The sequence below is a fragment of the Solanum dulcamara genome, chromosome 12 (genome assembly GCF_947179165.1).
Source record: "Solanum dulcamara chromosome 12, daSolDulc1.2, whole genome shotgun sequence".
Classification (NCBI taxonomy): Eukaryota; Viridiplantae; Streptophyta; class Magnoliopsida; order Solanales; family Solanaceae; genus Solanum; species Solanum dulcamara.
In genome coordinates, this window is record NC_077248.1 from 43,407,155 (window position 1) to 43,420,344 (window position 13,190).

The window sequence follows — 13,190 nt, forward strand, 5'->3', positions numbered from 1 at the left end:
TTTCTTTTGGAGTATGCCTGGCAAGGTAGCCTCCCTTTTTTGATATAGAAGTCCTCAGAATGTCTCGATGCAGGAGTTATCGGATTCCATGTAATAGCTTGCATGGTCTTAGTTGTCGATTAAAGGTCCTATCCCACACAATTTCAAGTTAAAGCTATGAGTTGTCAAGTTATGAGTTGGAAGTTGAAGTTTTTATGATATGCATGACCATGAGTTCCATATGTTTTAAGTTGCTTTTAAACTATACTCATGTTCATTATGATTGGTCATGCATCCTATGGCATATTGATTATGTTCTTTTACTTGTTTATGCATACCTCACATACTTAGTACATTCAAACATACTAACGCATATTTTGCCTACATTGTTTCATAATGTAGGGACACACGATACTCACAATCACCCCACTTATGGCTAGAGATTTGTTTTAGATTTCAAAGAAGTTGGTGAGTCCTCATTCTACCGAGGATAAGACTTTTATTCATATTACTATTGTTTACACCTTCTTCTATTGTTAGGGTGAGCTAGGAGCTTTTCCTAAGCCTCCGTCAAAGACTAGACTCGAGGCATATTTGGACAATATTATAGTGTAGTCCAGTTGGACGTTTATAGAGTTGATCTCCCTTAGTCCCATTCCCTTGTGATGATTACTTCCACTTATCTTTATCATGTTATTTACCTTATATATGCTAAGATGGATTATGGTTGGGGTCCCTCGCATCCCGATTATTGTGTTACAGCTAGGCCCTAGGTCAGGTTATGATAAACTTGGTATTAGAGCACAAGGCTTAGAAGATTCCTAGGGATCTAACATGCCACATTAAGTAGAGTCTTATTCATTGATGTGAAGTGCGCCATATCCATGAATAGGAGGGTGTAAAATATCTTAGGGAAAAGTCTCACTTCTTTTGCGATCCATGTTATGCGATAGAGCGTAGCCTAGGTTTTTTTCCCCTAATGATTGTTTTTTATGATTTTTAGAAGATGCCTCCAAGAAGAGCTCAAATCCAAAGAAGTATTGATACTAATAAGGGTTTTATAAGGCCAAATATATCTCTATGGGGTGCTCCTGTATTGTTTATTACAAAGAAGGATGGTTCACTACGTATGTGCATTGATTATCAGTAATTGAATGAGATAACCATCAAGAATAAGTATCCAATTCCGAGAATAGATGACTTTTTTGATTAATTTCGAGGGGAAATTTACTTCTCCAAGATAGACCTTCATTCCAGTTATCACCAATTAAGGGTGAGAGAGTGTGACATTCCCAAAATGGCATTTTAGACTGGCCATTATGAGTTTCTAGTCATGTCGTTTGGTTTGACCAATTCTCTTGCCGCTTTCATGGACTTAATAAATAGGGTGTTCAATTAATACCTAGATATGTTTATATTTTATTCATCAATGACATTTTAGTTTACTCTCGGAATAAGGAGGAGCATGCAAGTCACCTGAGGATTGTGTTGAAAACTCTAAGAGACAAACAACTATTTACAAAGTTCAATAAATGTGAGTTTTGGTTAAGGGAGTTGGCCTTACTTGGTCACATTATGTCGGTGAAGGGATTATGGTTGATTCTAAGAAAATCGAAGTGATTAAGAATTGGCCTAGACCATTATCTCTTTTGGATAATAGTAGTTTCTTGCACCTAGCCGAATACTATAGGAGATTTATGGAAGGGTTTTAATCGATCTCATTACCTTTGACCAATTTAACTCAAAATAAGGTGAAGTTTCAATGGTCGGAAGCATGTGGAAAGAGTTTCTAAGAATTGAAGGATCGTCTCACTACTGCTCCTATCTTGACCTTGTCGGAAGGGTCTGATGGTTTTGTTGTGTATTGTGACACCTCAAGGGTTGGTCTTGGTTTTGTATTGATGAAATGTGGTAAGGTAATAACCTATGCTTCTAGGAAACTTAAGGTGCATGAATAAAATTATCCAACCCATGATCTTGAACTAGCGGCGATTGTGTTTGCCTTGTCTTGATTTAGAGATACTATTTTTATAGTGTCCATGTGGATGTATCATAAGAGTTTTTAATATGTGTTTAAGAAAAAATATTTGAACCTTTGGCAAAGGAGATAGCTTGAACTGTTGAAGAATTATGATATGAGTGTGTTGTATCATCTGGGAGGTCTAGCCCAAGATATTGAAATTCATACTTGAAAATGGAAAGATGTAAATATGGAGTTTGTAATGGGTTTGCCTCATACTAAGAAGAAACATGATTCCATTTGGTTTTTTGTAGATCGGATGACCAAGTAAGCTCATTTTCTACTGGTGAAGATGTCCTATGGTGCTGAAGATTATACTAAATTGTATGTTCGTGAGTTAGTACAACTTCATGGTGTACCCTTGTCTATCATATCAAATCGAGGCATATAATTCACTTCACACTTTTGGAGTTCGTTTCAAAGGGTCTCAGTACAAAGGTTAAGTTAAGTACCGCTTTTCACCCTCAAACTGATTGTCAAGCCAAAAGAACGATTCAAACTTTAGAGGATATGCTAAGGGTGTGTGTTATTAATTTTAAAAGAATTTGGGATGAACATTTGCCATTGATTTAGTTTGCCTATAATAATAGCTATCACTCTATCATCCAAATGGCTCCTTTCGAAGCATTGTATGGGAAGAGATATAGGTCCCCGGTGGGATGGTTTGAAGTTGGTGAGACAGCCTTGATTGGTCCAGATTTGGTTATCGATTCTATGGAGTAGGTAAGACTCATAAGGGAGAGGTTGAAGACTACTCAAAGTCATCAAAAGTCTTATTCAGATGTTAGGAAAAGAGATCTTGAATTTGAAATGGATGATTGGGTCTATTTAAAGGTTTCACTCATGAAGGGTGTAATGCGTTTTGGCAAGAAAGATAAATTGAGTCGTACATACATTTGACCTTACAAGGTATTGAGACGTATTGTCAAAGTGGCTTATGAGTTAGATTTTCCATTTGAGTTAGCTATGGTTCACCCGATGTTTCATGTGTCTATGTTGAGGAAGTTTATGGCTGATCCAAACTCCATTATGCCATTGAAAGATTTAAGTGTTGAGGAAACTTTGACTTATGAAGAAATTTCAGTGGAAATCTTAGATCGTCAAGTTAAGAAGTTAAGAAACAAAGAAGTTGTATCAGTCAAAGTGTTATGGAGGAATCAACAAGTAAAAAGTGCTACTTGGGAGGCGGAGGCGGATATGATGAAACGATACTTGTGCCTCTTTTTCTCTACTCAAGCCTAAAGTAGTAAGTTGTTTTTATTCAAGCTAGTTGAACTCTTACGTATTCAGTTCCTCCTATGTCATTCATATGCATGCATGCTCATGAAAAAGTTGATTTCAAAGTTATGATTTTATGTTAAGTTGAAGATTTCATGTTCCATGCATTTTAAGATGTCATCATAATCATATTGGGTCACTAGTCCTCTTTCCATGTCCTTCTTATGATAAGTTAAATCTCATTCGAGGATGAATGTTCCAGAGGGGAAAATATTGTAACATTCCTCAAAATTCTCATAAGTGCATTAAGAATGCCTTGGAAATAGGCCGCTCGTGTAACGCATTATCCTGATTTCCTTTTGGATAATCCGACTTCAAAATGTCGATCAGGGGATCAAAACCAGCGGGAAAATAGTCTTGGTAGATTTTAGGACTCATGCATCGAAAGATGAATTTTGTCAAAAATTATAGTAAACAGTGAGGTTCACAGCAGCTCTACGTCACCCACTTGTTCCCGTTCAAGGTAATTTTTCCACGAGTCAAAATCTAGTCAAAATTTCATTCGTTAAAAATTGGCCTATCCAGGAGCAGCTCCACGTCGCGAACCTGGGAGAAGTTTTTCTTCCAAATTCAGTTTTTAAGTAAGGGCACTTTAGACTTTTGTTCTAGTTGTTAGTTAATGAACCTAGACATTTTTAAGGCCTAATTCTACTCTATAAACTACCTTAAACCCTTAATTCCATTCATTCTTCTACAATTCACCTACTCTAATATTTCTCTCTCTACAAGAAGCTCTCAAGGACTCCATTGAAGACTTTCAAGAAATTCACTCAAGCTCTCCATCAAAATTCTAAAATTCTTCCAAATTCTTTTATCTTCTCACTTAAGGTGTGTGGGGATTGATTCATGGGCTCTTTTCACCCATGAAGTTCCAAAGATTTCTCAACTTTTTATTCAATTTTTAGTTGATTATGAACTCTACTTTTGATGAATTGCATTGGGCTAATTTGATTTTGTTTTTAAATTTTATCAGTGATCTTTATATGTTGTTCTAATGTGAATTCCATGATTTAAAGTTGATTTATAGATGCCCATGGATAAAGCTATATTTTGAAGCTATGATTATGAATTTAAGATGCGTTTATGAGTTGATCATGAGTTAAATAATTTTTAATGAAAGTTTTATATGAGTTAAAGTTGAGATTTATGATTCTAAAGTTAAAGTTATGATGATGAACAGATTTAAGATCAAAAGATATTCAAAGATGGTGATAAAGGTAATTCTCACCGAAGTTATACAATATCTTCATACACTTTATTCTTCCAAATTCAAGAAAAACAACTCATCAACAATATCAAAAACAATATCAACAATTATTATACATCATAACTCAGCTAATTCCATCATTTAATCCACCTAAAATAGACCCTTCATCCATAAATCACAACAAAACAACAAACGAGTTTATAACGCTATTTTTCTCTGTTCTAATCTGCTAAAACTCTAAATAAACTTGTTAAAAATGAAAAAGGGACTTTAATATTACTTTAAGTATGCAGCAACCACATTAACACTCTCTTATTGGCTGATGTATAACTCAAATTGAAGGCAATGCGACGTACAACACTTTTCTCTTCATGGGCTTTGGGATTCGGGGCTCAGATTTTGGTCAAAATTGGTGTTTCTCTCTAAGATTCTCCTCTCTCTAGAAATTTCTAGATGTTTTGTCTAAAAATAAAGGAGAAAGCTAAAAAATTTCCTTAAATAGCGTGGGTATTTGGCCTGCCCTACTTGGAATCGAGTTGGGCCAAATCCACTGTTCAGCTCGACCTTTCTTTCTTAAAACATTCATAACTCCTTATCCTGATGTCACATTCAGATCCATGACCTATGGTTGGAAAGCTATTTCAATTATCTACAACTTGCATGTTATACTCCATATGTTTACATGTCAACTTATTCACAAGCAAGTCGACTTAAATTAAATGTGGTATTATATTCCGCATATTTATTTTTCGTATTGGACTATTCGTAAGCTAATGAACATAAATTTAAGGATTTTTAATTTTGAATTTTAAAATGACACGCATTGGTTATAAATGACAGGTTATATGGATAATATATGTGAAGTTAAACTCAACTCAAAAAGGACCCTTTAGCCAATTCAATGTGGAAGCCATCAAAAAGATTTTTTTAAGTCACATTTTTGGGTGATCTGACTTCAGGAGGCCATAACCCCTTTAGCATTTGGAAATTTGGGAAAACTCTCAAAATTAAATTTTTAGATAACTGAAATAGATTTCCAACCATTGTCGTGGGTCAGAATATGAAATGGGATAAGAAGATGTGGACGTTTTAAGGTAGAAAGGTCGAACTGAACAGTGGATTCAGCCCAACCCATCCCAACTAGGGTCAGGACCAATACCCACGCCATTAAATGTAATTTTTCAGCTTTTTCTGTCAGCTTTTAGACCAAAAATGTCCAGAAATTTCCAGAGAGAGTGAAAGAGGAGAATCCTAGAGAGAAACATCAAAATTGACCACAATTAAGCCCCAAATCTCAAAGCTCATGAAGAGAAAAGTATTGTACGTCGCATTGCCTTCAATTTGAGCTAAAAATCAGCCAAGAAGGAGAAGTGTTAATATGGTTGCTGCACACTTGAGGTAATATTAAAGTCCCTTTTTCATTGTTAACAAGTTTATTTAGATTTGTAACGGATTAGAGTGGATAAAATAGCGTTATAAACTCATTTGTTTATTTATTGAGATTTATGGATTAAGGGGCTATTTTAGGTGGATTAAATGGATGGAATTAGCTGAGTGATGATGTATAATAATTGTTGATATTATTTTGATGTTGTTGATGAGTTGTTATTCTTAAATTTGGAAGAATAAAGTGTATGAAGATATTATATATTAGAGCTGTTTGGTATGATATTTATGGGTTGTTTAGAACTTGGTGTTACATTAACATAGTTTTCTTACATTTAAATGAGTGATATTACTGTCATGGGTTTGCTGCTATATATCATTAAAATAGATGAAAAGATTGTATGAAATAATGTATTGAAATTGAAGGTGGTTTGCTTGGCGTGTTGTAGGTGTTCATAAGGTTTTTGAGCATCTTTATGTAGTTAATTAGGGGTTATTTTGGTATGTTGTTATTTTTCTTGTTGAGCTTGGAAGATTAATGATAGTTAAGATTATATGTTGTGTTGTATGTTGGTTGGGTTGTTTTAGCAATGTTTCGATAAAAATGTTAAGACTAGGGATAATTAAAGATAACATGAAGATGTAGTAGTTGTATGTGGATTTGGATTGTTGGCGGATGTTATGAATGTGGGATGCCTTACTCTAGATGTTAAAATGAAGAGATTAATTTGTATTAAATGGAATTGGATGTAAGAAAACTCCATGATTAGTGTTGTTATTAAAATGGACAAAATTGGAGTTTCTTAAATTAGATTGGGTTGATTGTTGTTGTTGCTATTATTGTTATGGATTATGTGATAAAAGTGAAGGAATTGTATATGTTAATGTTAAATCTCCGTTTGGGTCGTGTTGGGGTTGTTCTAAGCTAAGAAAGGTGAATTAATTTTGATTAATGTTGTAGTTATTATTGTGGATGATTATATTATGAAAATGAAAGAATTCGATATGTCAAGTTGGAGTTGTAATTGATTTAAGGGTTGGCTGTAACGTATAGCTGCTTGTGTTGAATTGAAGGATTAAGTGTAGTTATGATTATGCATTGTATGGTTAATTGTTGGGCTGTTATAAATCATTTTGATAAGGTGTGATAGCTGCAACCTATTAAGAGTAATTTGATAGGAACGTATTCGTCATGTAGATAATTAACGAAAGTCGAATGCTATGTGGGTTGTTCGGGGTATTTTTGAATATCGTCCTCGCTTGTATTGACATGGTATTTAAATGTGCGAGTGTTTATGTTGCATGGTGATTGTATGGCTTGTTTGGAAGTGGGAAAAGTGAGCGGTATAGGGGAGGTACTGTCCAATTTTTTAAAAATAACCTACTAACAATAAAGTATATTTTATGCCTTTCCATAGCTTAACCATAGTGCTTAACATTTTAATATAGGTTGAGACAATATTGGGCAGCATATATGTATTGTGTACAAGTAAACACTAAAGGTATGTAAAGCTAGCCCTTTTTTTCTTTTTGGCATGATCTTTATGAAACAAATAGACGACGTGTATATGATTCCAAGGAAGTTCCTATTCTTAAAGCCACTAGGATGGCCAATGTTCTTGATTTCTAGAAGTTATTTCATTATGTCCTGATACGTGTATATAATTCCAAATTTTTTATTTTGATATAATTCATAGTGACTTCAAAAGGTACTTGATATGGCTATTGTCTTGATTTCTGAATGATAGCTCCTTTTGATTATTCTATCGAGTCTCAAATATGATTTAACTTGCATATGGTTTCTCACTACTCTGCTCGTGCATGCCTCAATATGTCCTTCACCGAGTCCCAGGCCAGGTATGTATTCATGCATAATTTCACTACATTGTTCATCGAGTCCCTCACTAGAGGGTCAGGTATGATATATATATATATATATATATATATATATATATATATATATATATATATATATATATAATGATATAATATGATGACATGATGATGTGATGATGGCACCGATCCCCATAATGGGCCAAATATGATATACATGTATATGATATATTCACCGAGTCCATAATGGGTTGGATATGGTATATGATATAATCATGTATGATTTTATTTCACAAGGCACAGGTACAGTGATTTCTTGAGTATCCTACTTGTCTCATGAATCTCTACTTCAGATGTGATCTCATTTATGGTATGTTATTCTTTATATATTCAGTACATATATCGTACTAACCCCCTTTCTTCAGGGGGGCTACGTTTCATACCCACAGGTACAGATACTCATTTCAGAGATCCACCAGCTTAGGATTTCCATTCGGCTATTTTGGAGAGCTCCATTTTCCTGGAGCCTAGATTTTTAGTACCAATCCTTTTGATGTATATATATTTGTTTATCTAGAGTTATGGCGGGGCCCTATCCCATCATATGTTACTGTTGATATTCTTAGAGGTCTGTAGACATATGTATGGGTTGTATCTAGATATGGTCTAGTTGTGCTTGTATGACTTATGTTTTGGAACGTTCTCATTCATAATGGCAGCCTTGTCGGCTTGTGTATGTACATGTATATTTTGGAATGTGATATGTAGTGAAAAACTTGTCGTCTTGCGTATATGTATATGATATATAGAAGGATGTTCCTACATGTAATGACAGTCTTCTCGGCTTACGTACTATGTTATTTTTTGACGATTGTGACTCCCCAAGAGACAGGTGGTTTTGATATACATATATATGTGACAGTTTTGAGACGACGTTCTGCTCGTATAAGTCACAAATCATGTTTGGTTTCTAATTAAATATAGATAACAGGTGTGTATACGAGTGTCTAGTTCGGACACTATTCACGGCTCACGAGGTTGGGTCGTGACATTGTATTTTGAGAGTTTTCCCAAATTCCCAAATGTTGAAGGGTTATGGCCTTCCAAATCAAATCACCTGAAAATGCAACTTAAAAATATTTTTTTTGGATGGCTTCCACTTTTATTACAAACAAGTCGTTCCATTTTAAAATTAAAAATTAAAAATCCTTGATTTTATGTCTATTAGCTCACGAATAGTCCAATATGCAAAAATACGGAATATAAGACACCCTATAATTATCAAGACTTGGAGTAGTGGCATTTGAAGAACCTTAATTGAAATACATTTAGGGAAAATGAGGATGTCCACCACCTCCGGACTTACCGTGAAAGAACACACCACCATCGGTTTTTGGCCTTTTGGACTCCCTATTCTTCTTCTTTAGCTTCTCACCCTTTATTTGCTCTGCATAAGTCATGAGTCTATATATTTCCATCTCCCAAATAAACATAGCCATCTTGTACTCCTTAGAGACCATATCTGACACACCCGACACAAACTTAGTTATACGAGCTCTTGACTCGGTAACCATGAATGGAGCATATTTTGACAATTGAATAAATTTGAGGGCATACTCCCTCACACTCATATCACCTTGCTTAAGGATGATGAACTCTTGTACTTTAGCCTCTCTCAACTCTAATGGGAAAAAGCGATCTAGAAACACCCTTTTGAACTCATCCCAAGTCACATGATCTACCTCTCTAGGCCTCTCACTCTTCCATTGATCAAACCAAATTTGAGCAACATCCTTCAATTAATATGTGGCCAACTCTTCCCCTCTCAACTGAGCTAATACCCATGATATCAACAATTTATGGATACTATCAACGAACTCTTAAGGATCCTCTTCAACTGTAGAACCCCAAAACTCTGAAGGATTCATACTCATAAAATCACAAACTCTTATCGTTGTCGTACCCACATTCGGGTTCACCAGAGAAACAACCTCACGATTGGCTTGAGCCATTATGTCTTGTATAAGTACTTGAAAGGCCACTTGGAACTCGGTATTGGAGACTTGATCATTCAAAGGATCATTCGGAACTTGTTGTTCCTTTTTAACCACATTCCTTCTAGTGGGGTATCTTCGTGGAGGCATATTCTGAAAATCTCAAAGCAAGCATTAGAGGGAAAAGACTTAGTGACCATTCTACCGCACGACTTAGATCATGAAAGAAGTAAAACTTTTCTAAGACGTCTCGTAGCCCCTTATTCATGGATGTGGCACGCTTCACACAAATGAACAAGACTCTACTTAATGCGGCATGTTATACTTCCTAGGACTCTTCTAAACCTTGTGCTCTGATATCAAGTTTATCACAATCCAAACTAGAGCCAAGCCATGGCAAGGCGATAGGGATGCGAGGGACCCAAACTAAGCCATCTTAGCATACATTGTATACATAAGGTAAAGAAACATATAAAAGTAAGCAGAAGTAATCAACTCAAGGGGATAGGACTAAGGGATAGCAACTCAATAGATGTCCAACCGGACTAGATCACATAGCTTCTAAACACGTCTTTGTTCTAATTTTTTATGGGGATTAGGACAAGCTCCTAGCTCACCCAAACATATGAAGAAGTCAAAATAGTAGCAACATGAAACAAAGACATTACCCTCGATAAGATAAGGACTCACCAACTCTTGATATCTAAGCAACTCTAGCCCCGAATAGGATGATTGTGAGTGTCGTCCACCTCTACATTAGGAGACAGTGTAGAAAAAATATGTGTTAGTATGTTTGAATGTACAAAGTATGTAAGGTATGCATGAACAAGTAAAGGATTATAATCAATATGCCATAATATACATGACCAATCATAATGAATATGAGCAAAGCTTAAAAGCATTTGAAAACATATGAAAACTCATGGACAATGCATATCATAAAACTCCAACATAAAATTCATAACTTAACTTCAACTTGTGTGGGATAAGATGGAATCCGATGAAACCCTCATCGAGAAAGGGGAAGTCTACCTTTCTAGGGTATACTTTATCATGGTACTCAACTCAACTGTGTTGTATGTGGATCCGCTATCTAGGCCATGGAGGAAACCTATGCGGGCAACGTAGTTTGGGACTTTAAGTTGCTACTAGGATTCTCTTGGGTGACTAACTGTGTTACTGGACCAAACCCCACCTAGAAGTCCTCTCAGTGCTTAGTCAATATCCCAACGGAAACTCATAAAACATGATCAGAATATTATAGGGAAGATAGTAACTACCTATCAATCCATCTTTATAAAACATAATAAGAGTAGCTCATTAACTTAAGTGATTCATAAGAATCTATAACTTCGGTGAGAATTGTACTTAACATCATCTTTATCATGATTGTGTGAGAATTGGACTTATCACCATAATAACTTTCTTTGATCCTAACTTTCATCATTAAAATCATAATCTCAACTTTCTCTGAAAATCATTGAACTCATAATTGATTCATGAAAATAATATTTAACTTCATAATCATAACTTAAAAATAGATTTATGCATTAGCATTCATAATTCAACTTAAAATTTTGCAATTGATGTGGATACATTCTTAGAATAATCACTAATAATGATTAGAAATAAAATTAAATCAGCTCAATGCAATTTATCAAAACTAAGGTTCATAATCAATTATAAATTGAAAGAAACTTTGAGAAAACTTTAGGACTTTATGGATGAAAGGAACTCATGAGTCAATTCACACATACCTTGATTGAATTCACTGGAAATTGGAGAAGAAACCTTGAAGAAATCTGAAATCCCAAGCTTTAGCCTGAAGAGAAACCTTGAGAGAATTGAGTTCCTTATCGTAGAGAATTTTGGGAGAATGATTTAGAATGAGAAATTTCAAAGGAATAGGTACATATAGGATTGAATTTGGCCATAATTATATCTATTTTCAGTGAACCAAACTTGGAAAATGACATAAATACACTTTATTAAACCTTCAAATTTGACCCTACAAGACGACTTTTATGGGTCGTAGAATATATCGTGGGTCGTTTAGACAACTCGTTATATCGAGCCTCTAAAGTTTTCAAATAATTCCTTATTACAACTCATCTACGGGTCGTAGACTGACCCATCCTGCAGGTCCCAAAACCTTTAAATATGTAGGTCTCTGAAGTTTAATTATGAGTCCTTCTTAAGACTCATAACAACCTCTACGAACCGTCTTGTCAAGTCGAATACTTGACCTTAAGGGACTTTTGAAACTTAGCCTCTGAATTCTTCCTACGATTTATATCTACGAGTTGTATCTATGAGTCGTCTAGGAGATTACGAGTCATAAACTTAGGTCGTAAGACCTTCCTTTGAAGTTGAACTTGAGCAAGCTATGAGGGTCACTCTACGACTCACTCTTACGATTCGTAGAATGCTTTACTATTTATAGAGTGACTTGTAAACTCGATATCAGTCCAAAATTTTGAGAATTTCTCTTTTGTTCTAACTTTCTATTTTGGAGTCTTACACCTACCTACGGGTGCATCTAACTTCTGGAAACCTACTGTTTGACGAGTCACTAGTAGCTCTTTCTTTATAAAAGGCCATTAGCAATAGTAAATCAAAGAACTCAACCCTTATGACTCAACTCTATAGCATAATTTGAACAGAAGAAGGGTAACATTCCTGTCATGACCCAAGCCTAGGGCCTAGACGTGACATGGTGAAGGAGGAACCCGAAAGTACCTCAAACAATACTCTTAGCATTCTTTTAGCCTTTCATAGGTAATGACAATAAATAAACAAGTGAAAATCATAATAGTAAATATTCAACTTACATATGTCCAACAATACCTCTAACTTTTAGATTTAATGGGGCAAAGACAAGTCCTTAGCTCAGCCTCAATCATAATAGAAACAAATTCCATAGTAAGTGTCTTAATATCTCAACATATCATAAGTTTGAAAGATAAAGAAGTATTATTCTCGTAACATGGGAACTCACCAAAGGTTGCCTTCAAATAAAATCTCAACTAGCCACATGGAGGAGAACGAGGAGGAGCACCAGTCCCTACATGGTGCTATCATGTAGGAAAAAGAGTATGTGTTAGTACTTTGAATGTAGTAAGTATGTAGGCATGCATTACAAAGTAAAACATTTAGGACATTTATAAGGTAAAATACATAAATGAGTGCATGCATGAGTAATCAAGTATATATTATTTAAATCATGCATATGTGGATATATACATGCATGAGTAATCATGTAAATAGCATTTGAAACGCTCATTTGTGGAAAGTTGACTATAAATGACATTAAGATCATGTGAGCTATTACATGGAATCCAACATAACCCCCTACGTTGGCCGGGGAGTCTACTTGCCTAGGGTAGAACTCCGTCAACTTTACATTCATTATTTAACTTTAACTTTGAGGGCTTTCATGGATCCATTAGCCTAAGCCTACAAGGGCTCCTATGTTGGCACAAAGTTAATGAAA